Here is a 14,422-nt window from a genome sequence, read left to right as displayed (position 1 = left end):
TTCTATGATTATCTCATCCAGAGTAGTTCCCTTTTCCCTAGTCATGCTTTTTCATGACCCTGTTTTGTTTTTTTTCTTTGTTTTTATTTTTAATCTTTTTTTCTTTTGTTTTCTTTTTATTTCTTATCATGACCCTGTTTTATCTCTGAATGTTAACTCCTGTCTTCAACTCCTTTTGGCCTCCATCTTCAATTGCTTTGGAATTATTTGTGTGGTCATGATACCTTCATCCTTAGTGCACTTAGGCAGAATACTGAATCCAAAGAATATTGTAGAATAGATTCAAGACAAGGGAGAGGATTGGACTAAAAGACTTCTGGGTCCCTTTCAACTCATACTTTATACTGTATTTGTTTTCTGAGTGCACCACAAACAATGTTTGCTAGCATTGTGATCATTCACGAACATTCTGTCTCACAAAGTAGATAAAAACTCCTGGAGGTGGAGGTCACAGACTATATATCTTTATATCCCCTTAGTTCCCAGTGTATTTCTATTGGGTAATTGTTTGACAAATATTAATGTTTTCATGTTCCTTTTAAAAGTATTCTTTGATATTTTGGCAAGTATTCTTTTTTTTCTTGTTATTTCTTTTTTATCTTAATATAGGTTCTATGAACCTAATTAACTTTTTTTTTTTTTTTGAGACAGGGTTTGTCTCTGTCACCCAGGTTGGAGTGCAGTAGGATGATCTCAGTTCACACCCACCTCCTGGGTTCAGGTGATCCTCTCGCCTCAGGCTCCCAAGGAGCTGGGACTGCAGGCATGAGCTACCATGCCTAACTAATTTTTGTATTTTTTGCAGAGACAGGGTTTCACCATGTTTCCCAGTCTGGTCTTGAACTCCTGACCTCAAGCAATCTGCCTACCTTGGCCTCCCAAAGTGCTGGGATTATAGGCATGAGCCACCATGACAGCCCTGCTTAACTCTTTTTTTTTCTGAGGGAGCTCTTTTTGCTTAGCAAAAAGCTAAGGAGTCAACAACCCTCAGAGAATATACCAGAGATGGCATGTTGTTACTGCCCTTCTTGCTGTCTTCGAAGAATCACTGCCAGGCCAACAGATAGCAGAATTGGTTGGTTTCTTCCCTGTTTATGATTTTTGCAATTATTAAGCTATTGTGTTATTTACTGAATAGAGTTAGTGATTTAAGTGTGTTTGTATCTATTTGTTACCATTATGCTTGGTGCATAGAAGATGCTCTGCAAATGTTTCTTGAATAAATGAATTCTTCCGTAAGTATATTTATTGATTTTGAAGTTATATTCTGAAACTACAGATCTTCAATTAGATGCTAAAGGATTAGGCAAAGATTTGAATATTTTATTTCTAACTAAGGCTTTGGGTAAATTTTCACTCTGGTGAACTAAGGTTGGACTTTGACGAGCTTGTATGTAATCTTTTTCACTCATGTAACTTTAAGATATAGATTGTTGTTCTTAGTTTATATCGTGAGCTTGGTTCTTAGACCAGAGTGGCTTGGTTTCATCACTCTGATGTCAAAGGAGACATCGAAAAATGGACTCAAGATTAAAAAGAGTGTTTTCCCCCAAAGATTAGATAAAATGTTCTTGTGCCCCTACACTGTGCCTGTTTCTAACTCCTGAATAGTCCAGATCACCTGTCCAACAAAACTTTCTACAGGGATGGTAATGTTCTATGTGTTGTTCAGTACAATTGCCACTGGCCACTTGTGGCCATTGAGCATTTGAAACGTGGTTCAGTCCTACTTCAGAACTGAATTTTAAATTTTGTTTGATTTTAATTTAAATAGCCACATTTGGCTAGCAGATATCATATTAGACAGCACAGTTCTAGATGCTTCTGAAAAGCTTTCTTTTTCTTTTTCTTTTCTTTTTTATTTTTTTTGAGACAGAATCTCACTCTTGCTGCCCAGACTGGAGTGCAGTGGTGTGATTTTGGCTCTACCTGTGCAACCTCTGCCTCCCAGGTTCAAATGATTCTCAGCCTCCTGAGTAGCTGGGACTACAGGCGACTGCCATCACGCCTGGCTAATTTTTGTATTTTCAGTAGAGACAAGGTTTTGCCATGTTGGTACCCAGGCTTGGCTGGTCTCAAACTTCTGACCTCAGGTGATCTGCCTGACTTGGCCTCTCAGAGTGCTGGGATTAAAGGCGTAAGCCACTGTGCTCAGCCAGAAGGCTTTCTTATAATCATTAGAAGGAAGAAATTTCCCCTTTTTCTTTCTTTAAAAGTAATTTTGGGCCCAGTGCATTGCTCATGCCTATAATCCCAGCAGTTTGGGAGACTGAGGTGGGTGGATTGCTTTAGCCTAGGAGTTCAAGACCAACCTGGGCAACATGGCAAAATCCCATCTCTACCAATAAATGCGTAAATTACCTGGGCTTGGTGGTGCTTGCCTGTAGTCCCAATTACTTGAGAGGCTGAGGCAAGAGGATTACTTAAGGCTGGGAGGTGGAGGTTTCAGTCAGCCAAGATTGTGCCACTCCAGCTTGGGTGACAGAGCGAGACCCTGTCTTGGAAAAAAATTATTTCAAGCTAAGTATGGTGGCTCACACCTGTCTCCCAGTACTTTGGGAGGCTGAGGCAGGAGGATCATGTAAGTCCAGGAGTTTGAGATCAGCCTGGGCAAGGTGATGAGACTCCCATCTCTAAAAAAGAAAATTAAATAAATAATAAAAATAATAATAAAATTAACTGGGCATGGTGGTGCATACCTGTAGTCCCTGCTAGTCGGGAGGCTGAGGCAAGAGGATCCCTTGAGCCCAGGAATTAGAGATTGTGGTGAACTATGATCGCATCACTGTACTCTAGCCTGGGTGACACAGTGGGGGGAAAAGAAACTAAATAAAAAACTTTGTCCCTTTTTTTTATATCTCTAGTCTCATTCTAAATCCATATAATAGCTCTTTGTATGGTGGTCTTGTCTTAGCTTCTTTGATATGTAATAATAAACTTCAGAAAGCAGGGACCTCATGTGCTTCATGTTTGAAATCTCCACAGTCATTATATCGTGATTTGCTTTGACTTGGCAAACAAGTAAGTTTGGTATAACACATATATATGTATCCAAATCTAAGTTGCCAGCTGTAAGACTCACTGTTATTTTACATTTACAAAAAATAGTTAAACACTCTAATTAAACTGAACTTAGGACCTGGGCAGTAGTCTTAGGAGTTGTGATTCAATTTTACTGTGAGTTTCTTCAATCCATTTCAAGATATTTAGCAATTTTGCCTTCCTTTGGGTGCATTATTGACCTCTGATAAGGAATCCTATCAGCAGGAAACTATTTACTTCCTTAAGTTCTTTAAAGAGGTTGAAGTCATTTCTCCACTGACATATATTTGCATCTCTAATACCAAATTCATGACTCACTGCTCTGTTTCTGTGCTTTCTGCCTACACAAAATCTTAATACTTTTTATTGAAGTTTGACATTTATAAAAGAGTTTATAGATTATAAAAAGAGTTTATAGATCATAAGTATACATCATCTTGAATTTTCTCAAACTGAATAAACCTGTATAACCAGCATCCACATCAACAAATAGAATATTTTCAGCCCCTGAGAAGCCCTCTCATACCCTCTTCAGTCACTGCTACTTGGACTTTTAACACCGTAGATTGATTTTTACCTGTTTTTGAGCTTTATAGAAATGAAATCATGTAGTATGCACTCTTTTGTGTCCAGTTGCCGTGTTTCAACTTTATATAGTAAGATTCATTTATTTTGTGGGATATATTTGTGGTTTGTTAGTCCTATAGTATTCCTTTTTGTGAGATCACAGAATTAACTCATTTTTTCTGTTGATAGGCATTTGGTTATGTTCTAGTTTTGAGCTAATATGAATAGTGCTGCTATAGATACTATCCTGTATGTCTTTTGGTAAATGTATGGATGCATTTCTGTTGAGTATATTTCTGGGAATGGAATTGCTAGAAATATGCATTTGGTCAGCTAAAGAAGCCAAACAATTTTCCGAAATTACTGTTTGATTTATACTCTTACCTCTAGTCTGCGAGAGTTCTGTTTGCATTGTTGTGAACACTTGATTTTTTTTTTTTTTTTTTTTGAGACGGGGTTTTGCTCTTGTTACCCTGGCTGGAGTGCAATGGTGCGATCTCGGCTCACCGCAACCTCCGCCTCCTGGGTTCAGGCAATTCTCCTGCCTCAGCCTCCTGAGTAGCTGGGATTACAGGCACGTGCCACCATACCCAGCTAATTTTTTGTATTTTTAGTAGAGACGGGGTTTCACCATGTTGACCAGGTTGGTCTCGATCTCTCGACCTCGTGATCCACCTGCCTCTGCCTCCCAAAGTGCTGGGATTACAGGCTTGAGCCACTGCGCCCAGTGTGAACACTTGATTTTTAAAAACAATCTTTTGAATTTAAGTTGTTGATAATTTTTTGTTTCAATATAAATTAAGAGAAATATTTTAAAAAGCAATTAAACTTGGCGCATGTAGGGCCAACATTGAGCCTGACTTAATCTCAAAGAGAGCTACTTTAAAGGGTGTGCAGGTATACAGTGACACTGGATGACTGCCACCTGGTGGTCAAAGATTGTAGGACTTTATTGATTTTACTATTTCTAAAATCAGAATTCATCTTACAGTGTGAAAAAACATGCATGTTAGAACTGGTAAGTGGGACTATGTTGGATGGAAATAAAGAGAATGAAGTACACTGAAGCAGAATAAGGGAGTACCTGCCGGGGGCGATTGCGGTTTTTCTGCAGCAGTCACATAGGAGGTATCACTTGAGCAGACACCTGACAGAAGGGAGGGAACAAGCTATATAGCTATTTCAGGAATACTGTTCCAGGACAAGAAACAGGAAAGTACAGAAACAGGAGTGTACTTGAGGTGTTCAAGGAATGGCTAAGAAGTTAGTAAGGCTGGAGTGCAGTGAGCAGAGGTGGTTTGAAGTTTTGCTAGGCATATGACAGAGAGACAGGTGCAAGGGAATTGAGGATCAGGGCAGCAGAGAGAATAGCCTGGAGCAATAGGAGATGATGGTCAAGGGCTAAGGAGCATGAGAATGAGATTTTGGAAGGCTTAGCATTGCAAGTAATGTAAAATGGGGCGTATCTGGTAGACCAGGACCCTCACCTTATTCATGATATATTTAGCATAGAACAATTCATAGTTCGGTGTTAATGTCCCTGGCTTCAGCGAGCCGCGCCCTCCAAGTAATCTCTTCTTCAGTTCAGGGAGAGGTTAGATCCTTGATATTATTGAAGGGTCATTGGGTTAATTAATAACTAAGATTATTGAAGCAATAACAATGGAAGTGACTAAATTCTCTAAAGTTGTTTTTTTCATGTTTATAAAAGCGGAGATTACCAAAACTCATTTGTTAAAACTTAATCACCAAGATGATAATATTACGAGGTAGGGCCTTTAAGGAGTTATTAAGTCATAATGGCAAGTCCTCATGAATGAGATTAGTGCCTTGTAAAAGCGCTTGTGTGTGGGGGTTATCTGTTCCTTCTGCTGCATAACATAGCATTTGTCCCCTCCAGAGGAGCCAGCATTCAAGGCACCATCTTGGAAGCAGAGACCAGGCCCTCACTAGACACTGTACTTCGCTGGTGCCTTGATCTTGGACTTCCCAACCTCCAGAACTGAGAAAATAAACTTCTATTGTTTGTAAATGAATAAATAAATAAATAAAGTAGAGATTAATTATGTGATGAACCCACATCTGCCTTTAACACTTATAAAGTTAATCTGATCATTGGGTATTTTCCCAGAAAGGAGTTTTTAACTTTTATTAGAATATTAAAAATTTCATGGTGGGAGTAAGAATACTGATAGCTAATTTGTTTTGAAATTTCTCTGTACATGGATTTTTTAAATAAAGAAGAGGTATCAATTATAAGTACGCACCTATGATTTAAGTAGCATGTTTGTTGGGTGTGCCATAACATTATTGCTTATCCCTGTAACAACATTCCAAGCTAAGAGATATGCTTGTTTTACAGCTGAGGGACCAGGTTCAGCAGGCTGAGGAATATGATCTAGGTCGCACAACTAGTAACTGGTAAAACCAGTGTTCCAGAGCCCTGCTGTTTCACAGCCTCCCTTATCCCACTTCCTTCCACTGATTGAGTCTGCTAGAGGTCTAATAGAGGTCAATGAAATCCTTCATCATTAAATAAACAAGTTCTAGAACTTGTTTGTAGGGAAAGCATGTGACATTAATTTATCAGAACTATAAACTTATGTTGAGACTATGACTGAGCTGTTTTTAAATCTTTGGGGAAAAAACTGGCTAAATAGTATGAATACTTTTCATGAGTTACTAGTCTGAGTGATTTTCCAACCAACTTTGTTTCAGTTGAGTTATAATTGAATGCATTAACATTTAATCTCTGTGTGTAGCTTATGTCAGATTATGTTACTTTCTGTTAAAGTGCATCATTGTCAAGGGTTTCCAATTTCTGTCTGGTTAACTACACGATTTGAAGGGAGACAGAGATAGTCAACACATGGAATTATATATGGTACCAGGGAAGAATAGAATGCCATGAAAACATGTAAAAGTGTTATTTATTTTAGTTTGGAGAGAGGAGTCAGGAAAGGTTTCTAACAATTTCTAAATTGAGAAATTAGAAAGGAAGTCTGAATAAAAGTGAATGAGACAAGGGAAGAGAGTTTATTGTGCTATGACTAGTGATAAAATCAGAGTATCAGTGTCAGATATTCCAGGGAGATATGTTATATGTTTCAGAAAGTTAGAACACCTTTTATGAGTTCTTGGTTGTATTCTTGTAACCATACATTTGTTGCCAAGCAACCCTATAGTAATAATGATTTTAGGTCCTCTTGTGGGTACGTAGTAGACAGTGAACTTTTCAGAGTTATAAATATCCTGATATTCTGCTATTGTACTTTCAGTGAATATGGTGGTATAGGTCCCTGGATGATATTAGTACTTGATTAATTTGTTCCATCTAGAAATTGAGCCAGTATGTATAGGTTAAATATAAATTAAAAAGCCGTCTGAGCCTATAGAGTAAAAATAGTTGGCTATAAAATCTTTGAATGTGTGGCAGGCTGTATCTGCCTGTATCTGAATGTACCAACTTAGAAATTATTGCTCATGGTCTGGCAACTATTTTGTAATAGTATAAAGGAACGTCTTTGTAATGAGAAGAGTGACAATAGCTCTGCTGTATTAGTGTTTCATTGGCTTAGAAAGAACACCCAGGTCATCTATTCAACTACACAAAATAACTTCAAAAAACTTCCCTCTCCTCCAGAGGTGTTTGATTTTGAATGAAGCACTTAAGAATGTTTCATACAATAGCCCGCAAGAGTATCTGTCCCCTCTTCCTTGCCATGCGTTAATGTCCCTTCAGATACATTCACTAAATCTTATTTTTTCACTTTGGAAGGAGGTCTTATTTCATGCTTTTTCTGATTCTTTATCACTCCAATAGTAAGAGGAAATTTTGCTACTTCATATTTTCGAATACATTTACTTTTATTGAAAGGTGATCTTACACAAAGGGGAGTAAATGGCTACCTTTTAAGGTGGTATAATTTGAAGACCAGGAAGGTTTAGGCTTTAGGACATACATCAAGAAGAGATGGCTTCATTTGATTTATTTCTGTGGGCTACCTCCTACTTTTTCCCTTGTTGGGTCTTCTAAAAAATAGTTCCATTACTTTTTTTCTGGGATATAGCATACATATAGAAAATGCACAAATAATAGTCTTATGACTTTTCAAAAGGAACAGATCAGTGTAACCAGATCAAGAAACACGATCATCTCTTGCTTTTCAATCAGTACCGTTTCCCAGAGAGAACCTCTCTTCTGATGTCTAACACCATAGCTTACTTCTGCCTGGTTTTGAACCAGGTAGAAGCCCTTTGGCATAAGCCTGATGGCATAAGCCCTTTTTTTTTTTTTGAGATGGAGTCTTGCTTTGTTGCCCAGGCTGGAGTGCAATGGTGCGATCTCGGCTCACTGCAACCTCTGCCTCCCAGGTTCAAGTGATTCTCCCACTTCAGCCTCCCAAGTAGCTGGGATTACAGGCACCCACCATCATGTTGGCTAATTTTTGTATTTTTAGTTGAGACAGGGTTTCACCATGTTGGCCAGATTGGTCTCAAACTCCTTACCTCAGGTGATCCACCTGCCATGGCCTCCCAAATTGCTGACATTACAGGCGTGAGTCACCACGCCTGGCCTAGCCCTTTTTATTTTTTGAGATAGAGTCTCACTCTGGTTGCCCAGGCTGGAATGCAGTGGCGAGATCTTGGCTCACTGTAACACTCTAACCTCCGCCCCCGAGGTGTAAGCGATTTTTCCACCTCAGCCTCCCAAGTAGCTGGGATTACAAGTGTGCACCACCATTCCAGGGTACCTTTTTTTTTTTTTGTATTTTTAGTAGAGACAGGGTTTCACCATATTGGCCAGATTGGTCTTGAACTCCTGACCTCAAGTGATCCACCCATCTCGGCCTCCCAGAGTGCTGGGATTACCGGCATGAGGCACTGCACCTGGACTGCATCTGCTTTTTTGCTCAGCATATTTGTGAGATTTGTTTATGTTGTATGTAGCAGTTCACTAATTCTAATGAACATATCCTATGCTGAACACATGTGTGCATTTCTCTGAGGTATGTACTTAGAAGCGGAATTACGTGCTGGGTTGTAGGTTATGTTCCGCTTTAGTAGATATTGCCAAATAATTTTCCCAAGCATCCATCTTTTAAATTTTATCCATTCTGGTGGGATTATGGTATTATGTTGTGGTTTTAGTTTACACTTCCTCATAGACTACTGTAGTGGAGCACTTTTCAAGTGTTTATATTATTGGCTGTTGAGATATTCTTTTTTTGTGGAGCACTTGTTCTGGAAAATCATGCCAGTTAAGAATAAACAAATCTGCTGGGTATGGTGGCACATGCCTGTAGTCCCAGCTACTCAGGAGGCTGAGGCTGGAGGGTTGCTTGAGTCCAGGAGTTCTGGGCTGTAGTGTGCTATGCCAATCAAGTGTCTGCACTAAGTTTGGCATCAGTATGGTGACCTCTCGGGAGCAGGGGACTACCAGGTGGCCTAAGGAGGGGTAAACTGGCCCAGGTCAGAAACGGAGCAGGTCAAAACTTCCGTGCTGATCAGTAGTGGGATCGCGCCTGTGAATAGCCACTGCACTCCAGCCTGGGCAACATAGCGAGACCCCATCTCTTTTTAAAATAAAATAAATAAATTAAAGAATAAACAAATCCTGGATAAGCATTGGAAGCTTTTTAAAAAAGTTTATGGGATATATTTGATCTACCTTGATAGTTAAGAAGTCCTTTTTCATGCTCTTTTTGACTACTCAAGGATAAATGGAGTTAGTGGTCTGCTGAATTCCAGTTTAGGAAAATGTTACCATTTGCGTTTTTCATATCCATATTACCTTTTAATGGGTTTCCTTCCTCTACCCTTTCTTAAATACTGGAAGATTATTTAACCTCTTCTGCACAACTCAAGGTTATCCTGAGGAACATTAATGACTATATTATACTTGACCTTCAGGGGCTGCCTGGGACGTAAGGCCCCATTATTCTTACTTTGGGCAATCCCCACAGCATGGCCTTCCTCATATGCAAAAGTGACCTAATGCTCCCATGTCTTTAAAGGCAGTGTCAGGTATTGACTTTGTTTTCCTGTTCCAGATACAACCAACCATATGACCTTAGACAAGTGACTTCATAATTCTTATAATCAGCTTCTCCTGAAAAATTGGGATAATGCTGTCTGTTTCATAGGACTCTTGAGTTTCGTGAAGATTAAGTAAGAATATATAGTCAAATGAGTAATATAGTACCTGGCAAACTGAACCCTTGGTAACGGTGCTGGATATTGTAGAGGATAAATACACTGGTAGAAATCCCTGCCTTTGAGGAGCTCACGTTCTGGAGGGGAACTCAGGCAAAAAATCAGTGATGGTGATGTGATACGTCATGCCAGGTGCCATAAGAAAGTTAACCACTCACAGGTTCCTGTGGGAGCATGGAGGAGCGGCAGCCAGTCTCAGGGATATCAGTGAACACACAGCTCTCATTGTTCCCCCTTTCTTGTAATAATTATACCAGGAGTAAAAATGAGTAAAATCGTTTTTATTCTCTGTTTATAAAGCATGATTCATATTAGGTGAGAAAGTGAATCACTTTTTCCAAATGAATCTTAAGCTATGCTTTCTGGTCTTGGCCTTAAATTTAATGTTTTCAACCCCAAAGTGATTAGGTCTTCTTGCAGCAAAGTGCCAGGAATAGGTGTTTTTTGTTGTTGTTGTTGTTGTTTATTCAGCCAATAAACTGTGTCGCCAGGTAACTGTATTATCTGCTTGGGAAAACAATGGCAAAATAGCCCCATCCTCGCAGTGGGTGGCAGGCAAAGAAGGCTGACAGTTGAGGAGAACCGGGAAGGCCTCTCTGAGGAAGAAATGTTTGAACTGAAACCTAGTGGTCAGAGAAATGTTAACCAGAAAAGGAATGGGTGGCATTAGAGGCAGGGAGGGGCTCCAGCCAGAGGCTCTCAACTTCCTCATTTCAGAATTTGAGTTGGACTAGGCAAATTCAAAGGTCCCTTTTAGTGCTTACCTTCCTAGGATATGTAAACTAGAGGAAGCCCTCATTTTGTATGTGTCCTGTCGTTCATGTTAAATTAAATCAGGTATAATGCTCAGCATGTAGTTAATGGCTCACAGATGATTGCTGTTATTCATTTAAAGTAGAATTGGTAAAGGATACTCAGTTCAGGGGAGCAAGCGCATCCTCAGGCTGCAGGCTCAAAGGCTTTTCCCCAATATTCCTAGCTACAGGTTTCTCAGCGTCCTGGGTGGACAGTTGGCTGAACTAGCGAAGGGCCAGTTCCTTCTTAGCTAATCTGTAACGAATGCTTCATTCTTGTAGTAGTGGTCTAGGCTTTGCTATTATGTTTAGTCACTTGTTTTGTCTCAGCCCTAGTCAGCTGTAGAGTCTGGTGATGGAGCAGCAGGAGCAAGAGTGAAACCTATGTTATCTTCCCAGTTCCTTTCTCCCAGAGAATAGGGCATAGGCAGAGGGCAGAGTTCTTTCTTCCTGTTTCTGCCTCTGGCTGTGAGATCTAAAATAAGGAAATCATTGACATTCCCTTTAGGTCTCCTTTGTTCTAAATTCTGTCTTTTGTAATTGATAGGAAAACAAAACAAACACACAAAATGAACATGAGACAAATCTAGAGACTTAGATTCAAATTCTGATACTGTTTTTACTAAGTGACCCTAGACAAGAAGACTCAGCTTCTGTGTTTTATTGATTTTATTGATTTTAATTTTTTCACAGTTTAACATTCCTGGGCAATCTAGGTACATCTTAAAATCAATTCTTTTTAGTTGTATATAAAATTATGATGCGTTTTATGACTGGTGGTGTCTTGGATTTGATGAAATTTTGTCTTAACTATTGGAATTAACAAATTGTCTTATTTACTTCATGTGGATTTATTGTTAGGATTAACAAGGCTAATTTATTCAGCAGTTTAAATATTTGTATGTGCCAAAATAAGCATTCTTCTATTCCCTTTTTAAAAATCTATTATTAATCTTCATATAGTAACTATCATTGGTAAGTATTAAAATAGTAGCTAGTGCTATAATTAGTTATTTATTACTGTTCTGTTTAAGCTTCATAAAAACCCTGTGAGGTGATAGTTTTTATAACTGAAGATTCTGAGACACAGGGGATCATGTAATTCAACAATGTAGCTTCATTATACCACTTTCCTATCTACCACTCTGCCTGTAAGCTCTCTTCATTTGCCAGATGAAAGGCTGAAGCTACAGGACCCTCCAAAGCCATTCCACAAGCCAGTGTTTCTGTTTGGGTGACTGTCTGCTGCTGTTCCCAAGCCCATCCACATTTCTAGTGATTCCTTCTATGTCTGTGCAGCTTAGTGGTCACCCAGTGATTGGTGACTTTATACTCAGATACCTCAAGCCAGTCTTTTTTTTTTTTTTTTGAGACGGAGTTTTGCTCTTGTTACCCAGGCTGGAGTGCAATGGCGCGATCTCAGCTCACCTCAACCTCTGCCTCCTGGGTTCAAGCAATTCTTCTGCCTCAGTCTCCCGAGTAGCTGGGACTACAGGCGTGCGCCACCATGCCCAGCTAAATTTTGTATTTTTAGTAGAGACGAGGTTTCACCATGTTGACCAGGATGGTCTCGATCTCTTGACCTCGTGATTTACCCGCCTCAGCCTCCCAAAGTGCTGGGATTACAGGCTTGAGCCACCACGCCCAGCTAGATTCACTCTTATAGATACCATTTATTTGCTATTCATTCTTTCTTGCAGCAAAAATGTTCTGACTTCACTTTACCTAAAGTGCATCCTACTTTCATTTATTTCTTCTACATTAAACATGAGGACTTTCACTGCTGAATGTAAGGAAATCAACCTTATTAAATTACCAATTTTTGTATTATTTAAATTAGTAAATCAGAAGGTCTTCAGATAAGGGTCACTAACTGTTCTTGGTTTTGTGGCAGTTTTCTTTAATGAACTCATTTTCTTTAATGAGCGTGTTAGTATCATACTCCCAAGTTTTCTTGTCTGAAAATATATTTTACTCGGATTCATGAAGAATATTTTCATTAGGTAGAATTCGTAGTTGTCAGTTATTTGGTTTTAACGTGTTCTGATATGGTTTCATTTATCTTGTGTAGGACCTGTTAGGTGTTTAAACCTGTGAATTAGTTTTTGTTTTTTTTTTTCAATCAGTCTAGGAAATTGCTACTTATCTCTTCAGATAATTTCTTCCTTCCTTCCTTAATCCATTTTCTCTCTCTGTACTGCTTACTAAATGCTTACCAGATCTTTTACACTGTCATCATGTTTTAAAATCATTGTTTTCATATATAAATTTATTTATTATCTCTGCTGCATTCTGTGTAATTTTTTTTTTTTTTTTTTTTTGAGACGGAGTTTCGCTCTTGTTACCCAGGCTGGAGTGCAATGGCGCGATCTCGGCTCACCGCAACCTCCGCCTTCTGGGTTCAAGCAATTCTCCTGCCTCAGCCTCCTGAGTAGCTGGGATTACAGGCACGTGCCACCATGCCCAGCTAATTTTTTTTGTATTTTTAGTAGAGACAAGGTTTCACCATGTTGACCAGGATGGTCTCGATCTCTTGACCTCGTGATCCACCCGCCTCAGCCTCCCAAAGTGCTGGGATTACAGGCTTGAGCCGTCGCGCCCGGCTCATTCTGTGTAATTTTTTTCTTCCAAGGAAGGTTCTCCTCCCACCCCTCATGGCCACCTTTCCTACAGACATTTGTGGGTAGGGATTTGGTGGACTTAGTTTCACTCATGCTGTTTAGGGATATAGCCCATTTGTGGTCCCAGTTCAGTGTGGAGACATTTTTTAGCCATGGGTGGGACCTGGGCTTGGCTCTTGAATTATGTTCTTGTCTCCTTTAAGAATGCTAAAACTGTCCAGGTGCAGTGGCTTACATCTGTAACCCTAGCACTTTGGGAGGCTGAGGTAGGAGCATTGCTTGAGCCCAGGAGTTTGAGACCAGTGCAGACAACAGAGTAAGAGCCTGTCTCTACTCCAAAAAGAAAAAAGAAAAAGAATGTAGAGGCTGGGTGTGGTGGCTCACGCCTGTAATCCCAGCACTTTGGGAGGCCAAGGTGGGCGGATCACGAGGTCATGAGATCGACATCGTCCTGGCCAACGTAGTGAAATCCCATCTCGACTAAAAATACCAAAAATTAGCCGGGCATAGTGGTGGGTGCATGTAGTCTGAGCTACTCAGGAGGCTGAGACAGGAGAATCACTTGAAGCTGGCAGGTGGAGGTTGAAGTGAGCCGAGATCATGCCATTGCACTCCAGCCTGGGCAACAAGAGCAAAATTACGTCTCAAAAAGCAAACAAACAAACAAACAAAACTAAAGAAAGAATGTGGAAACCAAAGCCCCAGCTTTGTATAGGTTCATCATGGCTTCACGATAAAGACCTCTAGATCACCACTTATCCCTCTGGGTTCTTTCTTCTTGGCTTAAAACTTCTTTTTTTTTTTTTTTTTTTTTGAGACGGAGTTTCGCTCTTGTTACCCAGGCTGGAGTGCAATGGTGCGATCTCGGCTCACCACAACCTCCGCCTCCTGGGTTCAAGCAATTCTTCTGCCTCAGCCTCCTGAGTAGTTGGGATTACAGGCACGCGCCACCATGCCCAGCTAATTTTTTTTGTATTTTTAGTAGAGACGGGGATTCACCACGTTGGCCAGGATGGTCTCGATCTCTTGACCTTGTGATCTACCCGCCTCGGCCTCCCAAAGTGCTGGGATTACAGCTGTGAGCCACTGTGCCCGGCCCGGCTTAAAACTTCTTGATGATAATGGTGATTATTATTACTGTTTAAAAACATCTTAGCTGAGACATTTTAGTTGTTTTCAGTG

General features: G+C 39.9%; 1 protein-coding gene across 3 annotated transcripts in view; it reads left to right on the top strand.

The window, feature by feature from the left end:
• UVRAG (UV radiation resistance associated) overlaps positions 1 to 14,422 on the top strand; it is a 302,584-nt gene that overhangs the window by 45,937 nt on the left and 242,225 nt on the right. The gene's annotated exons all lie outside the window — the stretch shown is intronic.

The sequence above is a fragment of the Saimiri boliviensis genome, chromosome 6 (genome assembly GCF_048565385.1).
Source record: "Saimiri boliviensis isolate mSaiBol1 chromosome 6, mSaiBol1.pri, whole genome shotgun sequence".
Lineage (NCBI taxonomy): Eukaryota > Metazoa > Chordata > Mammalia > Primates > Cebidae > Saimiri > Saimiri boliviensis.
Note: the sequence above shows the minus strand (reverse complement) of the source record. Positions and strands in the feature narration are given on the sequence as shown.